At 42.4% G+C, this 15,997-nt stretch overlaps 1 protein-coding gene across 6 annotated transcripts in view; it reads left to right on the plus strand.

The window, feature by feature from the left end:
- Positions 1–15,997, plus strand: part of ST3GAL4 (ST3 beta-galactoside alpha-2,3-sialyltransferase 4) — a 558,945-nt gene that overhangs the window by 68,972 nt on the left and 473,976 nt on the right. The window lies entirely within an intron of this gene.

Here is a 15,997-nt window from a genome sequence, read left to right on the forward strand (position 1 = left end):
CTGTTGATCAGATGTGCAAAGACCATTCTTCTGAAAGAGATTGCGCCCCTCACCCCTCTCCATTAGGTGAGTGAAATGGGCTGGGACTGCCAAAGAGTCATTCAGTCCCATTTAGTGGATTGCCCTGGCCCTACTAAAGCATGTGGCAGCACAATACATTCCTCGATCTTCATCAAAGACGGTTTTCTTTTTGTCTTCATGTTTAGCACAGGAGCTGCTTCCCTTTGTGTGCCCTGCAAACACTAAATGTTGCATCTAAAAGATAACAGGGACTGACCAGGGTACTGGGACAATGGGTGTGAATTTAGCCCTGCACATAGGGCAACGCATATCAGGGAACATTGGAACACTCCAGGAATTAGCTCCCATGACAACTGGTCATGCATTTGCTTGGGGGAAAGACGAGAGGAACATAGATGGACGAGGGAGGGAGGAATGTAAAGTGAGGTGACAGGTGAAGTTTGTGTTGCTGCTTTTTCAGATAAAAATGCCAGATATTTGCTGAGTTCTGAAATCATTCATGGACTTAAAATGGCATTTTAACACAATTTTGTGTACTTCAAAAATCTGGTGCATTTTTTCTTCACACATGTCTTTGGATCACATATATATATATATATATCGGTATTGTATAGTTAAGTGTTTTCCATGCCGTTGTGCAATGACTAAGATGTCCTGAAGGGGATATAAACAAAAAATGATTTTATAAGGACCATTTATACTGCTGAAATTTGCACATTGAGCATAATTTGCACAGAATTTTCCCAACAGCATTTCTGCACTAATACATTGATTTCTAGTGTTTAGGGTATAAGGATAACATTTTTATAAATAATTTTATTGCATTTTAAAGGAGTTTTTGAAATGTGGTATCAAACAACTTGTATATAAATGACCATGTGAGAGATATATATATATTTATACATTTATTACAAAGTCATTGCACTTGTCACTTTACTAAATTACAAGCATTGTAGCTGCAACAATAAGTGATGTAAATGTTGAAATATTCAATATGTTTTAATATTCAAGAAGCACGTCTATCAAAGACTTGAAGGTAAACATGTAAAGCCTTTAATGAGTATATTTTCTATGGCCATATATGCAATCATGTGACTCACAGGGGGGTGGAACACTAAGCAAATACAGAAAAAAGAATGGCTGTCGCGTTTACCGCTTTGTGAGCAAGGGCACTTGGTGCTCGAAACATGTAACAGAGGAAAGGTCAAACAAAGAAGAACCACCTGCCAAATCCGCTGGGTCCGTGTCTCATTTTGCCTGTCAGGGAAGTGATGAGATGATGTTTAGTTGATATATACCAGTGATTAAATGTAAGAGACTTGTGGAGGTAGTAAGCTATCTGTAGCCGGCCCTAAGTTGTGGAACCAACTCCCGAAGGAAATCAGAGCATGTAGGGAACATTTCCCTTTTAGGAAGAAACTCAAAACGTTCCTTTTTAATTATTAGCTGGTCTAGGGCTTTGAATTAAAACATGACGAGTTGCTATTCTTTAGTTGCTGCCAAAGGCGCGGAGATACTCCTCCGGGAGTCGATTCGCAGCGCCATATAAACATGCAAATAAATAAATAAAATAAGCTAGAGGTGGGCGTTAGAGAGGCAGAACCAGCGAGAGAAGGATAGAGGCTGGGTAAAGATGAAAGACAAGTGGATAGGACAGGTGGATGTAAAGACACGGAACCAGCAAGAGGCATGATGAGCCTGGTGGTAGGGAAAATGGCAGTGGCAATGCTTTAAATGGACCAGTACTCGCAGGTCCTGATTACCAGCACTTTTTATTTTTTACAGTGTTAGTACCGGCACTTCTTTACTGCCAAAAAGAGTAACGATACTCTTGAAAGGTAGGCTCATTGGCTGCTAGTACTGGTGAGCAAGAGGCTGTAAGGGTTGGAACCTATCTCTGACAGCCAAGGCACTTCTGTAGTCCTGAGCTGAGTCGCTGCTGAGCTGTTCAGGCATGGGCTCATATGCTTGATGTCTCTGTGTTCACCACCTCACCCTGCTTGACAGTGGAGGGCCCATTTTGGGGGTAAGTGTGAGTGTTGCTTATGTCTGTGTGCTTGCCTTCTTGTGTGTGACTGTTTTTGAGTGAGAGAACGAGGGAGAGTATCAGGACACTCTCAGGAAATGTATTAAAGGGAATGTGTGGAATGCTTTTGTGTACATGTCTGCTTATTTCGTTCTGGGTGTGCGCGCTTGAGAATATATAGTATTATGCCAAACAACAATAAATAATAGTAGGGCATTAAGAAACAGCAAGTATTACAAAACAAAGAAATGTTAACATATCATCCTGTTCGGCTTTCATTTTGTGTAATGAGTTAACCTGTTTTGTTTACATAAATTCATTTCATATGTTTTGATATGTGCCACAACTGGTACAGAAGCAATTATGCACCATCAAATCTTGCCCTTAGCCCCGCCCACTTACCACGCCTCTAGCTTATTTTAATGAGTACCTGCACTTTTTTTCCCCATTTACAGCACTCGCTATAAGTAGGTGAAGGGCCCCTAAAAGAGGGTAGGGATACCCAAGAACAAGTCCTATCACAGGAAAAACGCCTGCACAGCTGCTGAAAAAACTGAGCATAGGACCCATTTTATTAGTTTTGAGAAAATACTTCTTGGGACAAATTCATTTCAACAGGGGAAAAGCCATAAGCATTGCATATCAAAACATCAATATTAGTCCAAGTTATTTGCATCCGTAATTAAAAACCTACGCAGCTAACTAAATATCACTCCCCACATTTTACCCACACAGTCCTAGTCGACTACCCAGCTGGCACTGGGTAGTCGACTAGCGCAGCACCAGACACATGAATGGGGCCCCTCCCACTAATTGTCCCAGGATGCCTAGCCGAATTTGACTGGGGACAAATTAGTCCATTCCCCACCTCGAGAGAGCCAGGCCAGCTATAAAGCTAAGACCAAACCACCAGCCTGACCCAACTTTAAAGAGGGATTTTCTTCTGGCGCCCTTTGTGGGATAGGCCTGGACAACGAGGCAGGGTGACCAGATTTTGAGAAGCAAAAACCGTGACCGGTCAGACCTAAAGGAAGAAAGAAGGTATTTCATGTTACTTGTGTGTCTGGCCGGTCTCGTTTTTTTGTAACCTTGTAAGTAAGTGTGTGTGTGTGTGTGTGTGTGTGTAGGTGTGTGTGTGTGTGTGTGTGTGTGTGTGGGTGTGTGTGTGTACGTGTACACACACAAAGGTTAAAGTAACGCTATAGCGTTGTGCTCTGAGGTCAGCTGCACTTCAGCTAGCCTGTATCCCTAAATCTTCCCATGCTCGAATTGGGGGCCGTTCTTTCCTGGCACAAGCAGCGCAACTCTGGAATAGTCTCCCCTGGCACTCAGACAGATGCAGGATGTTCTCCCTTTTAGGAAGTCTCTGAAAACCTGGCTTTTCCAGCAATAGAGTGATTTCTGTATGTTTGTGCTCATTGTTAGCCCCATCCAGAGTTGGTAGCACCGGGACACTCAATTGAGTAGCTGCCCGCTTTATAAGTCCCTAATAACATAACATAACCTAGTTGGGTGTGGTAAAAAGATCTCCTTTTTAAAAAGAAAACCCTACAGAAAGTCACCAGTTATAGTTATAGTTAGCACTAACAGTAACGTGCGTCACCGCCATGCACTGCTCATAACCTTTCATATGACATTGCTCATGGCGTGCTATGACCTAATTTAACATCGCTGATGACATTCATTTGAGATGTCATCAGTGATGTCACTTACCATGTCATGAGGGATGTAATATGTGACGTCATCAGCAGTGCATTGCGGGCGCGCGAGTTACAGTAAGCTGAACTAACTATAACGGGGGAATTTCAATGGTTTTGTATGAGTGAAATGTCCAGCTAACTAGAACATGTGTGAAACCTATAGTTTTTTCAGTGAATTTCTAAGGTTTTTTAAATGCTAATTTTTAACTATAATGTGTGTGAAACCTATGGTTTTTTCAGTGAATTTCTAAGGTTTTTTAAATGCTAATTTTTAACTATAACGTGTGTGAAACCTATGGTTTTTTCAGTGAATTTCTACGTTTTTTTAAATGCTAATTTTTAACTATAACGTGGCTGAAACCTATGGTTTTTTTAGTGAATTTCAAAGGTTTTGTAAATTATAATTTTTAAATGTATTAATTGTTATATTTTTTTATACTGATTTACCACATTATTTTAAATTATTTATTTTTAGATATTTTATTTTTTACATTACATATTTTTTATATTTTAAAAATATTTTTTTTTAAAAATATCAAAATTTTAACTTTTTTCATTTAATAATTTTTTTTATTTATATACTTTTTATATATCAGGCAATGATATCCTATGGAAGGAAATTCAAGTTACTGGTAAGTACAGTTAAATTTACTTTTCTGGAATAGTAGTGAGCTGAAAGATGCAGCACTGAGGTCTCTCCTGATAGGTGAGTAAATCGGAATTCGTAGTTCGGCTGATTTTAGAGGAATTTTTTTTAAGTTCCAGAACTCCACACTTAGAAGAATTTCCAAGTGAAACCAGTCAATATTAGCCTATGGAAGGATATTCAAGTTACTGTAAGTATGGTTAGAATTACTTTTCAGGAGCAGTAGTGCACTCAAAGATGCAGCACTGACGTTTCTTGTGATAACAGGTGAGTAAATTGGAATTCATAGTTCGGCAGAATTTACAGGAATATTTTGCTCAGTAGTGAAGGAAGGGGGCGGGCCTGAGGTAACATGTGTGCAATCACAACCTATGGTGCGTTTTAGATTGGGGAATTAATTCCTCTTCAACCCTGAGGTCCCCTGTGAGCCAACTAGCCCACCAGGTACCTCCAGTATGCTCCAGGCAGCTGTGTTGCAGAGCGGTGTTCAAAGGGCATGCCCCCTTTTTACAACACTCTGCAACACAGCTATGTGGTGGTTACTGGGGATACCTGTTGGACTAGTTGCCACCTAGGGGACCTCTGGATTGAACAGGAATTAATTCCCTAACTTAAAATGTGCCTCAGGGCATGTTTGCACTCACTTGAACTCAAGCCCTGCCCCCTACCTTCACCACTGTGCAAATACGCCCTTTAGAGTGTTCTAAGTTGGGGGATTAAGTTCCCTTGCATACTGAGGGTCCCTGGGGGCCAACTAGCCCACCAGGAATCCAGTATGCACCAGGAGGCTGCGTTGCAGAGAGCTGTAATGAGGCCACACCCCTTTTTACACCTCTCTGCAACTCAGACCCCTGGCGCATTTGCAGAGGGGGAACTAATTCACCTTGCATACTGGGTTCCCTGGGGGCCAACTAGCCCACCAGCAGCCTCCAGTATGCGCCAGAGAGGTGTAAAATAATTACTTTGCCCGTGGGTGGGGGTCCCCGGGACAGTGTGGGGGGGATTGGGGCCCCCCACACTTATTTTTCAATATGCCCCTGGGATAATTTGAAAAAAAACAGACTGTTTTGTACCCCGCGATTTTTTGAAAAAAAAAAAGTGGACCTTGGGGGGTCCTTGTGGGACCACCTGAGCTCGCCTAGGAGGTCCGGGTGTCTCTACCCTGCCCCCTTTTTGCGTTCTACACGTTTGTTTTTCTGCTTTCTTGTGCCTCGGTCTACCGAGCACAAGATGGCTGTCAACACTTTCTGGTTTGGAGTGTTGACAGACAGTGACAGCCAATGAGCATGCAGCTCATGCTCTGAAAGGTACGAGTACAGTACTCCTACTATACAGAGTACGGTAAGCTTCTATAGATATACTTATGCTTTTACTTATGATTTTCTCAGGAACTACTGAACGGATTTACACCATTTAACAAAAAGCGTGATCTGCAAACCGAACTCTACCTTTCTGCCAAATTTGATGTAATTCCGTTCAGCCGTTCGGGCTGTAGCCCTGGCTAAAGGTCCTATGGAAAATTGCATGGGGAAAACACGTTTTGAGACCCCCTTTTTTCTCAGCCCCCGCTTCACAGATCACCCCCAAACTTTCAGGGAAGGAGCGAAGCGGAGTAGCCCATTTTCTTGGAACAATTAGCGAAGATTCGTCCACGGCGCCAAAGTTATTCCAAATAGAATGTTGCGGATTTCCTATGGAAACTAGGTTTTAACTACAACTACCTACTGGCGACCGCCAGTAGGTAATATGTGTATATATATGTGTACTTGCATTTGCTAGGCTACATTAGACAACTTTATCTGTAGGAGGACTTCCTTCCCACTCGGTCTACCCTCTGCTGCAAGCATACAGCAGACCTCCCGTGATGCCCTAAAAGAAACAGATAACTTGTTACTTCAGACTTTAGAGGTGTCTGTTGAAAGGAGAACATAGTTTAAATTCTACAAAGTAGAACAACTTGACCTTTGTCCCAAAAACCGAGACATGTATTGAAAACTTAGAAAAGATTCTGGACGCCCGGACAGTCCTCCAAAAACCAGGGCTGTTTGGGGAAATTAGGCATCTTGGTCCCCTAGTGCAAGCACCATCTCCTCAACTCTACATGGCAGTAAGGGCCATGGACAGTCGTAGAAGCTTCCACCCATAACCTTCTTGATCACTTGAGGGCCACTGCCCCATCTCTGGTTAAAAAATAACAAGGCAAATCCAGAATTCGTCTGATTTTTGGAATGTCTGATGCCAAGTGTCTACCTTCCTTGTGCCCATCCATGAGTTTAATCTGCAATATATTTTCTGATCCAACGGGTAAAAAACCCCATTCATTTCACCCCGCCTCCATACTGTGCAGCAACACTTAACATTAGGGGTGGTTGGGCAGATGAAAATGACATCATGACATGATTCTGAGGAGGCAACTGCATGGTGTCTAGAACCTGAACAAAGGCAAATTCCAATCGCTCCCTCCCTTAAATAGGGCTCATCAGCCGCCCTGCAAAGGCCCTCCCTCCAACCAGACAGGGTGGTAATTAGATTTCAGGGGCACTTGTGGCACCCCTGACTCCCGCCTTAAATTCAAAATTACCATTGCCGCTTTCATTGCCCATCCCTCCCCGACCAAATTTGTGTCATTACCTATCCACCGGGGTCCCCCATGCAGGCGTCCTCGCTTGTTCAATTGCACAACTTTGGGGATGCACAAAATTCAGACATCTTAGATATGAATTACCAAGAATTGAAAAGCTTATAGTTGCTACTATTTTTATTTTTATTCATTTTCTTTGTATTCGGCTATTCTATGCATATTTTGTTTAGTTATTCTGATTGTTTCGCTATATCTTATTTTGTTAAATTTGTAATGTTATGGTGGTTATAGGACTTATGTTTGAACATTATATAGTATTTCTTACTGTTTAACGTTGTGTGCTTGTTTCGCTTTGTTTCTTGGTTTTGCGTTCTTTTTTTTTTATGTTCCTTGTGTTTCATTCTTGTTTTATTCTTGTATCCTGTTTTTTGCTTCATTATTGCGATTTGCTTTTCTTATGCTGTTAGTGTGTTGATGTTTTGTAGATTGCTAGAAACAATACTCTTTCAAAATACAAGCAATATGTTCTTTTGTGGATTTATGGTTTTATGTGTTACGGTATGTTTTGTGATACATGTTTTCACGTGCTAGGATTTAATATGTTACGCTCTTCAGTGTTGTATTTTGCCATGCTGCTAATTTATTGCCTGTAATAGTTTTTGAGCCAAGCCCAACATAGGTATTCAAAATAAAGAGCATCTGAATGTTATCACGCCAATGATTATACGGTTTTGCTGCTGTTCAGAAGATATTAAAAAATAAGTGCAGGGCCCAAAGTTTTTCTAAGGAGCCCTCTCCCTGTGCTACTGAATGCGGTATGTGCTAAATACCATAGCTGCCTAGTTGTTGTTCCGCTGCATGCCTCTGCTTCTCCGCCACACTACACTGCCTGTTTAAAAAATATATATATATATCCCACTGTTGCTGGTCTTTACGTCTTCCTACAGACTGCTTTACTTAAAATGACCTACTGTTACCAGTACAGTCTGGACATAATTGAAGTAATCCACCAGAGAGTGGCATTGAGAAATCCACTGGAATTATGAGATTCTGCAGCCGCGGCTTTTTTTTTTTGCATAAATACGGAAGGGTTTTCCGCTTTTGCCACATGATCCATCATTTGTTGCAGAATCTGCAGATTTGAACCCCAAAGAATATTTCTGGCTCAAACGGATCAAAAGTTACTGAAAGCATGGTGATGTGTGTTCAGGCATGCTGGAAGACTATTCAGAGATTAACTGGTCATCTGTCAGTTACTTTATTTATGTTTTTGATTGTTAAACTGGTATTAACGAGGTGAAGTCTTTCCCAGACAGTATTACCATTTGTAATAATAAAAAAGAGTAAATACTATAAAAACTTTTCTGCATTATGCCGCATAATTTGCTGTTTCTTGCTGCATAATTTAGTCAAACCTGCCACATAATTCCAGTGGGCCCTGGCTTTGGCTCACCCCTTTAGGTGTTGGTTGCCCTGCCGTTGCTGCCCATCTAGCCATTGGCCTTTTGTCGAAAGCCATGTTCTTCTTTTCAGGTTTAGGACTCGCATGTTCCAGCTCTAGTTGTGGCTGTTGCAGAGCAGCAGGGCCCCCTCTCTGTCCCACATGCACCCCCACCAAATATGGACAGTTGTATGCTTCCACCAGAGGGGCAGTGGAGGCCATAGGAAACCAATGCATTAAAATGTGCACTGGTATGAAACCTCTCCTTGATACAGGCCCTTTAGGAAACACTTGCTATTTTGGTCAATCAGCTTTGTTGCCCGTGGTTGCTGCCCCCTTTCTCTTTCTGGCTGGCATGACGTGCTGGGGAGAATTTTCCTTCCTTGCAGCAGGGACCAAGGTACCTTTGCTACGCCTTCAATTCTCCTATTTTGTCAAGGGCACCTTTATATTTCATGTTTAGGCGAACACCTTGAACCTGATCATCGCTGACGCCTGTCCGCGGAGCGTTGGTCCAGGTAAACACCAACTCAAAAACCTTATTGTGCACAGGCAAAGTAGGCCATCACCATTACCACCACGGCGAAAACGCAACCTTTACATTTAAAATATAGTTAACTTTAAGATTGCAAAAAGTATGAATAATCATAAAAAATCTAAGATTTGATGAGATACAAATGTTAATAGAACAAAAAGGTCTTGTCTGTGGTTACAGGGGGAACACGAACAAGATAAACACCAATTTGAATGGTTGAAGCCAAAGATCTTCCAATAATATTTAGTAATGTTTATTTTATTTATTTTTATTTATTTTATGTGGTTTGTAGAGCGCGCAGCTACCCCCGAAGGGGTGTCCCGGCGCTAAAATCCAGAATTACCAAGGGAAAAGGGGGAGTGAAGCAGGAGGAGCAGTGGAGAGACTAAAGTCCGGAGAAGAGCCAGGTTTTAAGTTTGGCTCGGAAGATGGATTCAGAGGGACAGAGGGATAAGAGAAAAGCTCCTCTCTGGACCAAATTCGGATCCAATATTTTACAGGTGGTAGGGCAATGCAATCCTCAATGTTTTCGTTTTCTTTTCATTCCCCAAATCTGCTCGCTGCGCATCCATTTGTGTTCCACGGCCCAGATGCAGTAACCATCACAAAAGGTTGTTCCTTGTTTTTTTGAATGGATGGAGTTTCTCTATGCCCCCAAATCTAGGACCCATATATGCTGGCAGACCTAGCTTTCATTTTATATGCGAGGGAAGCAGAGCTTATCTAGCAGTTTCCACGCGATTTAGCAAACTTCCGTATGGCACCGGCTTGCTGGGCTACAACAGTATTACTTTGAGACGCCGGTGGGGCCCACAACGGTTTGCTATCCATACGAATGTCCAGATGATCATAGGTGGTCATGAGGTTCAATGGCATTGGCTCTTTGTTTATTTTTGGTACGTCCAAGTCAAGGTTTGTAGTGTTTTTACGACTTTGTTTATATTGCAGTTAAATAAAGCTGGTGCTAACACACAACCTTGCTTGACGCCTCTTTCTAGTCGTATCTCTGTAGAGTATTCACCCCTGGAACTATATTTCACCTGAATTGTGGTACCAGAGTGCATTGCAACTAGAAGCTTTAGAAGCCTATCAGGGACTCCATGTTTTTTTAAAATTGGCAATAGTGTACGTCAATCAATGCTCTCAAAAGCTGTTTGGAGAGCAATGAAAACAATGTATACAGGAGACGTTTGAAGGGAAGTATATTTTGAGCAGATAAAATATCTCATTACTTGGTCCACTGTACTCTGGCCTCTCCTGAAACCCGCTTGAAATAGAGATTTTAGATTTTTTTTTCATCCAACCACTGGTCTAGACGAGATAGCAACAGTTTCCTGAGGACTTTTCCACTCCATCGACCAGTGAAAGTGGTCGATAACTCTCCGGTTATTCACTAGGCCCCATTTTACATAACGGAACAATTATTGATGTTCTTCAAGAAGGTGGAATTTCCTGATAAGACCTATGTGGTTATTTGTCCTGGTTAATACAGTGGACTATAGATTATGATGATTCCGAAAGACATCTGTTGGGATTCATTTGACCCAGCTGGTTTGCGCTGTTTTTGCGTTTGAATCACTTGGACAACTTTTTTTTCGGTAAATTCATCAGCAAGCCCCAAATTTAAGTGATGTAAATAAGCAACTAATGGAGCAACCAAGAGAGAGCAGGAGTTTGATGTATTGGCCATGGTTCTTGAGTGGGTTGTGTTTTGTTGTACTAGTTTCCAGTTTTCACTCCTGTTTACCTTCGATTCAGCCTTTCCTTGGGGTTTTTTTTTATTGCATCAGCGTCTTAAAGGAACAATTGTCTTTTGAGACATCCCGATTCTGTGTGGCTGAGCCACTATGTTGTAACTACCCCTTTAAGCTCTTTGTTTCTTGCTAGAATGTTAATGACATCAGTGGCGCATCATCAAAGTGATGAGGAATGTTGTCATGCTAGCTGGTGGTGATGTTTGGAGCATGTCTGATCTGTCAAAATATGCAAGGGGGTGGTAGTATGAGGTTTTAGCCTCAGGCCAGTCATTCCCAGTGTAACGACAGTAGAGTTCGCACTGACCTATTTACTCTTAGTCCTAGAGTCAGGCGGTCACCATTGTATCTACAAGATTATTGCCTTAGTATTAGTAGATGTATATGTTTTATTTTCTTTCTCATCCTATGGCTTACTCTATTATAGCCCAGTTTATTTCTTGTTCCACCCTATGTTTTACTGTGTATTCTTTTCATCCTGTGTGTTCTCCTTCTTTCTTTTCCTTCTCTCTCAATACTATTATAAAGGGAAGATGTGTTGTAACTTCCCCTTTAAGCTCTTTGCTAGAATGTTAATGACATCAGCGGCAGAATGTGTAAGCCACAATGGGTGGGTGTTAGTTGCAGTGTCAGCAGATGGAGCAGACTGTCCGGTGGATGTTATAATAAAGTTTACTTGAAACGATCTTGGAATAATCGTTTTATTACACTAGTTGTTAATGATGATTTTACTCCTATGTTCTGATAGAGAGGTGCAAAGTGACTAATCCAAGTTTGTGGGCTTATATTCATCTCTAAATTCTTAGGGGGGACGCTTGCAATTCCATCTTATGATTTCCCAAAATTGTCTACAATTTTTGTGAGTTATTGCGTCACGTAAATCTTGCATAGAAGGTTCCTGAAAAAAAAAAAAGCTTCAAATTTAGCAGCTCTCCCACTGCTCCTCCATCCTTGGCTGGGAGATATGCTGGAAGCTGGGTTGTTTTGATTGGCAAATGTTGACGCCACCGTGCTAAGGTAGCCCCTAGTTGGGCAAACACTGTTCCTCTAAGCTATCCCCATTTAGTCAGCCACATCTTAGTGCAGAACTAAGGCAAAAGGCTCCTTGAGAAAAATGCACATTATCAGCAGTGCTAACACTTGAATTAGGGAAAGACTCAGTAAAGCTCCCAAATACATTTTTAGTTAAAATGAGAAATTATTTAATTATTAAAATAACACTAAAAAGACAAAAATTGGACCTTTCACTGAACAAATATAGTTTCAAGGTAAAGGTTCCGTTCCATACTTCTGCATTCTGCATGAACCAAAGAAAGTTACTCACATGTGAACACTAAAGGCTTCCTTCCGTTGCTGTAGCACAGCACCGCTCCCATCTTCAGACTTCCTCTTTCCTTAACCCCTTCTCTGCGCGGCTAATTCCGCCACGGCGTGGGGGGGCTAGGGGGTGGGCATGGTGCTTCGATGCTCGTGACGGCTCCACTCTGTCATGAGTCCCGGGCGGCGTGTGCTCATGGCGGCGTGGTGCTGTCATGACCCCGCCCTCTCATTAATTCGCCCGCACAGGCTGTGAATTGGTGTCGCGTGGGCGGAGCGGCATGACGGCTCCATGCCGTCAAGAGCACACACCTACTGTGACTCATGACGGCGTGGTCATGAGCACCCAAGGGGTTAAGTTGGGTTAGAGGGGCAGAATGAGAATCTGTCCCTTTGTAGAGACAGACACATTTGACAGCTTCCAAACTTCACAAAGATCCTGCAGGGATGTCTCTGGCTTGTCATCTCCTGTCACTGTGCGAGTCAGTAGACTTGGTCATTACCTTCAGTGCTGCAGGATCATCCTTCAATGCGAACACCAAAGTCCACCCCTTCTACTGAAGAGAACTCATTCTAAATACCAGCACACAGTGAATGGGAGTTGTTTGTCATTTACTTTCAAGTTCCAGCAAACAATCTCCACATAGACCTGTGCTCAGTGCGCTTAATGTGAGCTGGTGTTTGCTTGTGGGGCCCACCAGCACTTGTTGGGGACCAGCACTTAATTTCCCTCATCAGACATTTCCCAAGAGCAAGACAAAAAAAACACAATGGGGAAAGAAATAGGACGAAAAAGACGCCACAAAGGAGAAAGCAGGAACCAGCAAGAGTGAATGTCAGATAGTGGATAAAAGAGGCATGAAGTGGATTAAAGACCATGAAACCTTGGTATTCAACGCACCAACATTTATTTGCAGCTGCCATAGAGCTTAGAGCACCAGCACTCATTCATTTACAAACTAAGCACTGCGTCCGCCAAACCAGTTGCTAGTGGTGAACTGATCCCCTTCACAGGAAAAGTTTTTTTTAAGCTCTCTGGTGTCTCTGGTGGCCACCACGATGTCTGCTCATTCTGGTTCTCTTTTAGAAACTCGGAGTTGGTGGTGTGGCTGCTTGCAGATCTTCCTACTCTTCCAGCAGTCTCCTCTCTTCTTGCAAATTATGCACCATGTACATTTGTAGTCACTCTTGCACCCTCTACAGCCTTGGCTCTACTTACCATCTGGCCTCACATGACCCTCCCAATGCCCAATTCCTTCTGGTTGTGGGGCCATGTCCAGGTTTTATCCTGCGTGAAGGAGGCAGCAGACTCTATCTTTTTATGGACTGTCGACAGTGCTGCGGATTCCAGATAATGTAGCTATGTGAGCATTACAAGAGATGGCCTTTGGTCCCCCCAACGTGTTGGGGAAAAGGGAGTACAGTGCAAATAATAACAATAATAATTGGATACCCCTCCAGGAGCCCATTTAGTGACCCATAATTCTAGCCCTCCCTGAAAAAGTATGTGTGAATCACCCTCTTCATTTAATCACCCCAACTTCTTTAATCCATCGAAGCTTCACTATAGCAATGACCCTGGCTGCATTTTAGTTACCGCTCGGACGGTATGGCGTATCCAATGACAAATGACTACTTGAGAGTGTGAAAAAGGCTGCTCTAATGAAACAGTTACACAGATTGTATAACAAACCTTGGCTCTAACTCTTTGCATAATAAAATCAATCTGGCCTAAACTATCAAAATCCTACCCGCCCCCTCCCTTAAGCACCCCATAACAAACCAAACCAAGCAAAATCCAATCAACTATGATCACTCACACTCCCCGCATCCAATCCTTGTTCATACACTACTGTTGTCATCTTATTCCAATCATCAAACTCCCCTCTACCTCCCTGAAATCTCAAATGGGGTCCCAACCGGACCAACGTTTTGTTGCAATGATTTTTAAAACTTGTCAACACCTGGACACCTGCTCATCCAAAGCAACAACAAACACTACAGACCCCCTCGTCCTTGCACACCGGCCTCACCAAAATTGAAAACTGAAAGGGAGGGTAGGGAAAACCCCACAAAATGTCCAATAGCCAGGGTGCACAATAAACTAAAATGGCACCTGGCAACCAACTATGAGATCTTAAAAGCAATCATTAACGCCCCCACGCCCCACCCCCAACCAATCAGGACTGCCCCTCGCCCTTGGACCCTATCACATGCCTGAAGATCCTGGGGAGGGGGGCAGGGCATTACCGCCCTCCTCAAACCTCCCCTCTCCAGATTTCTCGGCTGAGAAACTAAACTAGGTGCATTTGCATGCAATCGCAAAGATTCCTGCAATGAGTCCTACCATTTCTCTACGCGTTATGAATGAGACACATGTACTGAGAAACCAGTTCATTATTTCATAACTGTGTCGAGTCAAGATATCAGCTGTTCATAGTATTGAAAAACTAGAGGACCTATTTGGAAAGCCCATTTTCTAACAAGGTAAAATGTACCCAATCCTGTTTTTACAGTTCGCAGTGCTAAGCATGCTGGATCTTGCAGTTCTATAAACCCACATGCCAAATTAAGACTATAAGCCTGGTGTTTTGTGAGCCGTTGGTGGAAAAACTAGGCCTGGCTAAGTCCTTCTCATGACATTTGGCCTGTTAAACGCTAAAAGGACTTTAATGCAACAGAATAGATTGTTGATATATAGAGGAAGATAACAACAAGCACACACAATATATATTTGTTTTTTTTCCTAATCAATGGCAAATATTATACAATTCAAACTCAATCAGAAATCACATAGTTCCGGTGAAAAGCTAGTGACCAAAACTGTTGCAGTCCTACTCATAAAGCAAATGTGTACTAAAATACTGGTTCTTCCCATTCACCCTCTTACTAATTCGGGGAGGTCCAGCCTGGACCTTTCTGGTGAATATATTTTTTTAGTTCTGCAAAAATAGTGTAAAAAGACTTGACGAGATTGGTCAAACCATTTTCAGGCCTCACGCCCTGTCCACAGGCCAATTTCACTTTGGTGCTTAGATACTTGCATGTAGATATTTGCCTGTTGCAGTTGAAATCATGTGCCGTTGTTGCTTACAAGGCAGACTATTTGTGGGACAAGTTAATACATTTTCTAATGGTATAGTGTTGAATTGGAGCAGAGTTCAGTTTTCCACTCACCTTTTTTATATGTAGTTTTTATAATTTTTGTGACCATTCATTGTTTGCTGCTGTTTTAACTCTTCTTCTTACCACCTGGACTGCTCAAGGTGTAGCTCATTCATGGCTTCCAACCCCATGTAGAACACCATCTCTCTCAGGCCTTGAATGGGTACCTCGACCCCTTCCTTTCTGAGAGCAAAGAAAGTCTTACTAGCAACTGTGGTTCTTTTCTATACCAAGATCAATACATGGGAATGGGATCAGAATTACACTTCATTTGTCAGGGGATTACTTAGATGCCACGTTTGCAGATTGCCTATGTGTGACATTTTCATGGTTTCAGTGTGTGTATGTGACATTCCACAGGTAAATGTGTGGTACTTCAAGCGGCACTTTATCGCTGATAAAAGCAAATAAACACGTTAATTAAAAAACAAGCAGGGACACCCGTTTTGAGATAAAGATCACAAATTACCCACTTTTGAGTGATGATAAACTCTAAAGAAAAAAGCCTGAGAACTGCTGTAAAACCCAAAATAGAATGGCACAAACCACAGCGAGAAAACAGAAACCCCAGAATCCTCTCCGTCTGAAGACAGCCCCCGCACCTTGACCTATGTAGGTAACTGAGTTTCTTCTTTGAGTGGCCAACGGATATTCAGTATTCTCAGAAACCCAACGTTCCCACCTACTGCCCTCAATTGGGTGACAGGTACATTGCACTAAAAAACTTGCATGAAGGCGAGAGTCTTTTTCAGGCTGCAGCCACGCCGGCTCTAGTGGTGCGAGGGAGGCTGAGTATGTGGCTATTAGTTAG

This window comes from Lissotriton vulgaris, chromosome 4_1 (genome assembly GCF_964263255.1).
Source record: "Lissotriton vulgaris chromosome 4_1, aLisVul1.2, whole genome shotgun sequence".
In the NCBI taxonomy this organism is placed as follows: domain Eukaryota; kingdom Metazoa; phylum Chordata; class Amphibia; order Caudata; family Salamandridae; genus Lissotriton; species Lissotriton vulgaris.